Here is a 10030-nt window from a genome sequence, read left to right on the forward strand (position 1 = left end):
TGCGCTGGGCTCAGACCTTGGGAGATCATTCTCCTCTGAGCCCACCATTGTTAAATAAACCTCGGATCCTTCAGCATCTGCGAGTGCCACTTGGTTCTTCTGCCAGGATCCAATCCAGGTTCCGCAGGTTCTCTAGGACTCTGTTCTTCGCGTTTGCTTTGGTGTCCTTCCTACGTGAAGAGCATGGGTTAGGATGGTTTGGTTTCCTATATGTATCATTACAGAAACTAAGCACCAGGAAGCAGGGTCTCTATACTTTCTCAGATGATGGAATCAAATGTAGCTTGAATCAGGAGCTGATTCAAGCAGGTGAGAAAGTTCTCAAAGATATTTTAAAATACTTCTTTCAACTTAGCTTCTTTATGTAAGTGTGAATTTTTTAACCACTGAGTTATGGACTTTTTTATTGAGGTGTATCATTGCAGGAGTGAAAAGTAAACATGACTTTTATAAGAGCTGACTGGAAACTCTTCTTTTCCTTAGCCTCTCCTTTACATGCGCATGTGTCTGACATAAAATACACAAGATAACTCTTCAGCATTTTTTTCCTTTTCTCATTCCTAAGATTTTACTCTTGAAATCTTCATCTATTGAGGGCTTGCTGGCATGTTCAGAATGGCGTGTGTGGCTTTGTTTTTTTTTTTTTAAGGTTTATTTATTTATTTGACAGAGAGAGAGAGAGGTCACAAGTAGGCAGAGAGGCAGGCAGAGAGAGAGAGGGAAGCAGGCTCCCCGTTGAGCAGAGAGCCCGATGCGGGACTCGATTCCAGAACCCTGAGATTATGACCGGAGCGGAAGGCAGAGGGTTAACCCACTGAGCCACCGAGGTGCCCCAGAATGGAGTGTTTTTATTTCAAAAGATGAACTTCAAATAAAATCTCTGGTTCAGATTTTGGATTTTATTCTTGTTCCAGCAGGATTTTATCAAGCAACATACTTAATTTTTTTTTTTTTTATTAAGTACATGACTTGGGAAAAGGATTTGAAAGAGGTAGTTCATCTAGCATCATTTAAGAGCTTCCAAATGACCCTAAGGGGAAGCTTGTGGCCTTTGGATTATCAAAAGAAATAAACTTGTCTAAGAAAATCCTTACTTGTTGTTATCTACATTTAAGACATTGACAAGCATTTGATCTTGATGGTCCTAGTAAAATGTGATAGTAAACACATGAACTAATGCTTTTCTTTGTTTCCTTACTCCCTATTGTCGAAACTTAAAGCAGCATTGAGTAAGATTAGAACTTTTTTGATTCTGACCTTCTCAGTGCTATTAAAGATGAAAAAGGTCAGTATTCATTTCATATGTTGATGAATATGAAATGTATATATGCATAATATATTTATTTATTCTTAAGCAGTAGTAGAAGTGGTGAATATTTTAGAATTCTAATTAATTCTCTGGGTCTCTAGAAGAATGTATTCTAGAAGACAAATATATTACCTAGTTGTGACCTGCCTAATTTACTGTATAACTTGGAATCAAATATAAAAAGAAATGAGAAATATTTAATTTGGGTAAAATATGGAATAAAGTAATAAATAGAATCAATACTAATATTCAGGATGTGACTAAGCAGAAGCTATAGAAGTTTCTTCCTATCTTTAAGATTTATATTTATCATCTCATTGCTAATGAATTATTTTATTAATTAAGCGAATAGTACCCCACCATTTGCCAATGCTTGTTCCAGGCTCTTGATATTTTAGTTTAATAAAATAGACAAGCAAAATAGACAACAAATCTTGCCCACCAGTTACCTATATATAATGTAGAAACGTTTTATGCACATTCATGGTGGGTATAAAATGCACGTGCACACTTAATAGATTTTAATAACACAGTAAACAATGCTAATGGTGCATCTAAAAGCTAAAGAACCATTGGAAATACATCATATTAAGTCGCACGTTGGAGACCCATGTGTTCATTATGCAAAAAATACTTCACACAAACACTCAGCATGGAAGTGGTTTATGAAAACTCATTCTTTACTGTTCTTAGTGGTTGTAATAATCATGGAGTTGTAAATCCTAAAAATACAATAATTTGATATGGAGGGAGTGTGGATGGGAAAAGCTCTGTTTAGTGATGTCTAAACAGCAATATCCCATGCGTTTGTGGCAGTAATCCTCAATAACGCAGTCTGGTTTCTTTTCTTGATGAAGTAGACTTGCCAAGCCATAGAGGACCAGTGTGGCTTGTAGTGGCTACAGGCTCCTTTTGGGTCCAGCAAGATGTCCTTGTTGGGACATTTTCATCTATTGACAGGAGCCTGGAAAAAGAGGTGATTCCCTCCCCCCACGACCCTCCAAAGCTTTTCAAACCGTGGCTCAAGAATAGAGTATCTCTGGAAAAATACCAACCTTTTCTTGAGGTATGAGACATAATTTTATTAAACAAATTATATAATTTACATGGATTTGTAAAGCATTCTTGTATATTTCTATTTATTACAAATTATATATATATTTATCCATATTTATTAAATGACTTATTTATGTTATACTTTTCTTTTACATTTAGAAATATATTGAGTATAAATAAAATGTCTTAGGTGAGTTTAAGGACGATTTAAAAATCCTATTTCTACATTGATAACTAAAGAATCAATGATCTATCTGGTTGTTTTTAGGCCCATTGAGATGATTTATCAGAGACAGAGTCATTCCAGAAATCCCCTTCAAAAAGCCAGTAATTCACCTAACTTAAGCATTTTAATAAAAAAAGACCTTCTGTTCCTGTTGCTTTTGTCCCAGAATTGGGTGGTGGTGGGGAGGGCTGGAGGGAGGTTGTGAGGAGAAGCAAACTATAGAGTAAGCTTTTAAAAACAGACAAAATGATATTTTCCTTTAGAATGGGCAAGGCAAGTTTCACTGGAAGAAACACATCTCAGGTAAAGTGAGTTTTACTTTTATGCTTCATCTTCTTAAAACTGACTGCAGAGAGGCTCATTGTGTGCCCTACACTTTTTGTTCTGGGCACCTGAGCAGTGCACAATGTATCACTTATCAGTAGAACAAAAGACTCCTTCATCAGGCGAGGGCCGGGGAACATGACAGCTGTGGGCTCAGAGCCTCTGTAGGCTGTTACTTTGCTGGGAAGGAACAGGAAATAGACTATTCATGTGGACTTTCATGTCTAACCCTATTTAATTTGACTCAAGTAAGATTAGCCTCTTTCAAAACATATCCATCCATGTTAAATGGTAATCCTAGATGTTTGTTTCTTATGAGAGATTTGGGTCAGAAATTGTAGAAAATAAATTGTATTATGTAGATTTTACAGTAGAAACAATAACAGTTTTTATTTATCCGAAGAGTGCTCCTGTGTAGTTTGAACAGCTTACATTTTAGAATAATACCTGTTTATTAAAAAATCGCAGTATAAAAATAATAGGTTTTTATTTTTTTTTTCTGACTGCAAGGCCAAAGAAAATCAGGTAGGTTTTGTGCTATTGATAGTGTCAATAAATATTTTAAAAATTTTCATTTCATTTCATTGTAGTTTAATTCTAAATATTGGTATTCTTATTGAGTCTGTTCCTCTACTATTATGTAAATATATTTATTCTTGTAGCATTCTAAGATTGTACTCATATTCCCACTACACTAAAAGGAAATTCTGTTGGGAAGGTTGCTGAAGAGTAGAACCCTAAACTCTTGAGCAATTACAAAAGAAAAAACTTTCTTTACTAGCGCAAAGATTTCTTAGCCTCTATGTAGGTCACCCCATATGAGAATAATTTAATACAGAATATCTCAGGCATAAGAAGTCAGCTCTGATCATGTTTTCTTTCATTTCATTTTGTGTGTCCCTGACAGAAATATTTGAGTAATCACTAATTAGAATAGACACAATGATATTTATGCCACAATGTACTGTATGTCAAGACGGAAAACAGAATAATGTTATATTTTTGCAATAGGATTAATTGTAGAACCTTATGAATTGAGAACTCTGGAGGAAAGAAAGTCTAATATATTAAAAAATTTAATAAAGTAAAAACATTCTACTAAACAGCTAAATTTATAGCCTCTTAGTGACTTAGTCAAGATACGTCAGATAAAGGTTCTTGTTTCAATAAATAGTTAAGAATTGCTTCTATCAGTTTTTGCCAGTAGGTGCTTATATAAAGCTTGAAAATAATTTTCTTCTTTCCCCGAATTCTCTCTTAATCTCTTATAATATTTATGACACTGGTTTAGATACTAAGAATAGCTATAAATTAAAAAATGATATATTTTGGCAGTTTGTTCATAAACACTGGAATATTTGTATTAGTCACTTAAATCACTGAGTGACTAAAATTAATTTTATCACAGTATAATTACAAACTTAGCATTTTTTACATCTTTAACCTGCTATTTAGTGTTTTCTCATCTGTTTCAGGTTAGAACATTGGTCCAACATTCAATAAGGAATACCTGAAATTTGTATTTGGTTTGTTGATTTTGATTATAATTTTGTACCTGATTGTATGTGCATATTTATCTATATTTATATCATCTATATACTTATATATATCTATATATCTGTCTGTAGAGTTTATTGATCTAGATATATAGAATATATATATATCTACATATCTAAATAAAGATTATATAATCTATAGTTAGATATAAATATATCTACACACACCCTGGTCCATATACAATGGGCCTAACTAATAAAAATTATTTTATAGAACTTCAAGAAGAACAATGAACTCATCTCTTTAAAAAAATTATTTTTTTTACTTTTCATAAAATTCTTGTTACCTTGAAATAGACATGTTGAAATAGTCAAAAAGGAGTTTGAATTGAAAATTGAATTCTGAAGATTTTTTGAAAAAAAATTTTTTTTGAGGTTCAATTTCTGTATTTCTTTTTTTTTTCCCAATTTATTTATTTTCAGAAAAACAGTATTCATTATTTTTCACCACACCCAGTGCTCCATGCAAGCCGTGCCCTCTATAATACCCACCATCTGGTACCCCAACCTCCCACCCCCCCACCACTTCAAACCCCTCAGATTGTTTTTCAGAGTCCATAGTCTCTCATGGTTCACCTCCCCTTCCAATTTACCCAAAAGCACATACCCTCCCCAATGTCCATAACCCTACCCCCCTTCTCCCAACCCCCCTCCCCCCAGCAACCCACAGTTTGTTTCGTGAGATTAAGAGTCACTTATGGTTTGTCTCCCTCCCTATCCCGTCTTGTTTCATGGATTCTTCTCCTACCCACTTAAGCCCCCATGTTGCATCACCACTTCCTCATATCAGGGAGATCATATGATAGTTGTCTTTCTCCGCTTGACTTATTTCGCTAAGCATGATACGCTCTAGTTCCATCCATGTTGTTGCAAATGGCAAGATTTCATTTCTTTTGATGGCTGCATAGTATTCCATTGTGTATATATACCACCTCTTCTTTATCCATTCATCTGTTGATGGACATCTAGGTTCTTTCCATAGTTTGGCTATTGTGGACATTGCTGCTATAAACATTCGGGTGCACGTGCCCCTTTTGATCACTACGTTTGTATCTTTAGGGTAAATTCCCAGTAGTGCAATTGCTGGGTCATAGGGCAGTTCTATTTTCAACATTTTGAGGAACCTCCATGCTGTTTTCCAGAGTGGTTGCACCAGCTTGCATTCCCACCAACGGTGTAGGAGGGTTCCCCTTTCTCCGCATCCTCGCCAGCATCTGTCATTTCCTGACTTGTTGATTTTAGCCATTCTGACTGGTGTGAGGTGATATCTCATTGTGGTTTTGATTTGTATTTCCCTGATGCCGAGTGATATGGAGCACTTTTTCATGTGTCTGTTGGCCATCTGGATGTCTTCTTTGCAGAAACGTCTGTTCATGTCCTCTGCCCATTTCTTGATTGGATTATTTGTTCTTTGGGTGTTGAGTTTGTTAAGTTCTTTATAGATTTTGGACACTAGTCCTTTATCTGATATGTCGTTTGCAAATATCTTCTCCCATTCTGTCGGTTGTCTTTTGATTTTGTTAACTGTTTCCTTTGCTGTGCAAAAGCTTTTGATCTTGATGAAATCCCAATAGTTCATTTTTGCCTTTGCTTTCCTTTTGCCTTTGCTTCCCTAGGAAGATGTTGCTGCGGCTGAGGTCGAAGAGGTTGCTGCCTGTGTTCTCCTCAAGGATTTTGATGGATTCCTTTCTAACATTGAGGTCCTTCATCCATTTTGAGTCTATTTTTGTGTGTGGTGTAAGGAAATGGTCCAGTTTCATTTTTCTGCACGTGGATGTCCAATTTTCCCAACACCATTTATTAAAGAGGCTGTCTTTTTTCCATTGGACATTCTTTCCTGCTTTGTCAAAGATTAGTTGACCATAGAGTTGAGGGTCTATTTCTGGGCTCTCTATTCTGTTCCATTGATCTATGTGTCTGTTTTTGTGCCAGTACCATGCTGTCTTGATGATGACAGCTTTGTAATAGAGCTTGAAGTCCAGAATTGTGATGCCACCAACTTTGGCTTTCTTTTTCAATATCCCTTTTGCTATTTGAGGTCTTTTCTGGTTCCATATAAATTTTAAAATTATTTGTTCCATTTCTTTGAAAAAGATGGATGGTACTTTGATAGGAATTGCATTAAATGTGTAGATTGCTTTAGGTAGCATAGACATTTTCACAATATTTATTCTTCCAATCCAGGAGCATGGAACATTTTTCCATTTCTTTGTGTCTTCCTCAATTTCTTTCATGAGTACTTTATAGTTTTCTGAGTATAGATTCTTAGCCTCTTTGGTTAGGTTTATTACTAGGTATCTTATGGTTTGGGGTGCAATTGTAAATGGGATTGACTCCTTAATTTCTCTTTCTTCTGTCTTGTTGTTGGTGTAGAGAAATGCAACTGATTTCTGTGCATAAAAGCCCTTTCTGGAGAAATAAAAGAACTAAAATCTAACCAAGTTGAAAAAAAATTTTTTTAGTTGAGAACTTATTTATTTACTGCTGCTTTTGAAAGTGTTACTTGAGCATTATTATGTTATGTTCCTTCCATGTATTAGCCAGATTTTATTTTCATCACCTTCTGTTTTAAAATGAACAACTTCATCTCTCTCCCAGAACTATTGTTTTCCCCGACTTACACAGCAGGCTATAGGATTTACAGGAATAATTGTTTGGAGTGGTCTGAATTGTCTTGTTCTACTCCATTCTCAGAATGTCCGACAACGTATGCCCTGATCACGGTATAGTTAGAACCAACATGCCTTTTTTCAGTTTACTTTTTAAAATTTATTGACCAATATTTGAGACATTTTGGGGGCTTTAGTAGTGTTTCTTCTTCTCTTCACAAACATCTTTCTTCACGTTGTTACCACTCTTGTAGTTCATTTTTTATGGTGAAATGTAAATGGCTCCTGTTAAGAGTAAGAGCCCATGAGGCACCTGGGTGGCTCAGTTGGTTAAGTGTCCATATCTTGGTTTCAGCTTAGGTCACCATCTCACGGTTGTGGTATCGAGCCCCACCTCAGCTCCTGGCTCAATGGGGTATCTGCTTGATGATTTTCTCTCTCTCTGTCCCTCTGCCCCTCCCCCTGTGCATGTTCTCTCTCTCTTTCAAATAAATAAACCTTAAAAAAAATAAAAGGGTAAGAGCATGTATTGGTACCTGGTTTGTTTGAATCATTCCATCTGTCCCTATAAATATTTGCTGAAATAGTCCTCAGAGGATGTCCCTGATCATTAGACAAAATATTCCTGTTTTTTTTTTTCTTTTTAAGTTACCAGAGGCTCATTTGTTTTCAGTATCATTCTTCTAGGGAAGACAATTTTTGTGAATTGTATAGCTGTTGGATAAATGCAAATTATTAGTGTGCTAATAAAATAAGCTATGTGAAAATTAGCCTCCTTTTTGCCTTCTCTTCCTCTGCCTTTCCTGGGGTTGTTGGTCTTCTATCGGATTCTACCTCGATATTCCTTGTTTTCTTATTTTTACTGCAAGAATGTGCCTATCTCCCTTCATCTGTGTGCTCTGCAATGTGACCACATCCTGTATCTTCACCTCTCCTCAGCCGAGATCTTGGGGAACTTTCTTGTTTCGGTGTGCGTGAGGTGTATGTGTTTGCTTGAGCAAAGATACTACTGATGGAAATCATGGCCTCTGCCCCCTCCCATGACTCTGGATGCTTGAAAATCATGGTTGGCATACTTTGAACTGTGCAATTTTATGAGCTCCCATGACTTTAACTGCTATCTCTATACCAAAGATGCCAAATCTATTACTTATATGGGGATATTTATCTTCCATTTCTAATTTATATCATATGGGAAGGTACATGTGTGCTTCTGAGGTGAACCTTAGTGTCATTTGTATTCTCTTCTTCACACCCCTTACCCATTCGATGCCTTGTTCCCACTGAATGTATTTCTACTATCACTGTGATCTTGGTTCCCCTCCATTTCTTTCTTCCCTGGACAGTTTGATTCCCTCCTCTTCTAATGGGAATTTCTCTCATCTCACTTCCCAGTTACCCTAATTCTTCATGTATCTATTAGAATTTATTTTTCAATAACTGAACTTCTGTTTTTAAAAAGTTGGTAAATTGTCAGCATCTAAACAAACCAACCACCAAACCTTAACATGGCAAGTAAAGTCTGACACAAAGTGGTCCAAATCCTCTTCAATAGCCTCCCTTCTCTGCTTGCCACATCTTATTACTCCAGAAAAAATTCTGCATAGAGCCTGGCACATAGTAGACACTCCATGAATGATTGTTCATGCTTAAGAAGACAATGTTTAGGTACCAATAGAAATTTAAAAATAAACTAAAAATAAGCACGTAGAAATGTGTGAATTCTACAGTGATGCAAGTGCTGTTTTAATTCACTGGCTCTTAGACTCTAGCATCAGAATTACCTAAGAAGCTTATGAAAACCTAGATCAGTGGGGTGGATCCTCAAGTTTCTGATTCAGTAGATCTGGGATGGGGTCCAAGAGATGGTGATGCTTCTGGTCCAGGGACCATACATGAAGATCTTATGATCTGGTCAGTAACACTAACTTGTCAACTAAACTGTAAGTCATTAGTTTTGTTGTTACTGCTGTTGTTGTTCACCTATGTATTTCATTAAAGGGCCTGCTCTTGTTTATGTACCTATATCAACTTAGCTAAGCAGTGGTGCCCAGACATTTGATCCAATACCAGTCTGAAGCTCTTTTAAAGATGATGTTAACACTGAAGTCAGTAAATTTTGAGTAAAGTTGGATTACTCTCCCTAATGTGGGTGGGCCACATCTAATCAGATGAAACAGAAAGAGAAAAGGACACAGGTCTCTTGAGGAAGAAGAAATGTTGCCAGCCCTTGGCCTTTGGACTACAAATGCAACATACCCTCTTTCCAGAGTCTCCAACCTGACAACTTTACCCTGCAAATTTCAGACATGCCAGCCCCCATAATTGAATGACTCAGTTCCTTAACATAAATTTCTTTCTCCTTCCCTTTCTTTCCCATCTCCCACCATTCCCCCTCTTCCCTCTCTCCATATATATTTCCTAATGTTTCTACTTCTCTAGAGAGCTCTGACTAATACACTCACAATGTCCTTGATCTCTGGAGTCTGCCACAGGATTGGGAATCACTTGGTATCTACTCTGAGTCTTTTGCTAGGCCTTTATAAAGTGGATTGATACCTTAAAAATTATATATTTTTTTTTTTTAGTATTTAGGATAGATATAACTAAGATAAAAAGCACTATTCAAATGTAAATTATATCATATATGGGTCTTAAAGTTTCTAATCTTTGTTTAGACTGATAAATTCTACTGATTTTTTAAATGACTTAGCTGTTTAGCAAAATACTAAGGCACTTCTAATTAAATAAAATATGGAAGAAGCAGTATGCTTTTTCTCTTTATTTCCATTCAAGAGCTCACATTTTTTTTTATTAGCAGGTCAAGATCAGTTAGGAGAGACAAAATGAATGGTCATTATAATGATAAATAAAATAGGGACAGCAATTTTGAATTTAGGATTATCATTCTAGTTCTTAATTTCTTTGAAGGAATGCAGGTGTGTCTTTG

This window comes from Neovison vison, chromosome 11 (genome assembly GCF_020171115.1).
Source record: "Neovison vison isolate M4711 chromosome 11, ASM_NN_V1, whole genome shotgun sequence".
In the NCBI taxonomy this organism is placed as follows: Eukaryota; Metazoa; Chordata; class Mammalia; order Carnivora; family Mustelidae; genus Neogale; species Neogale vison.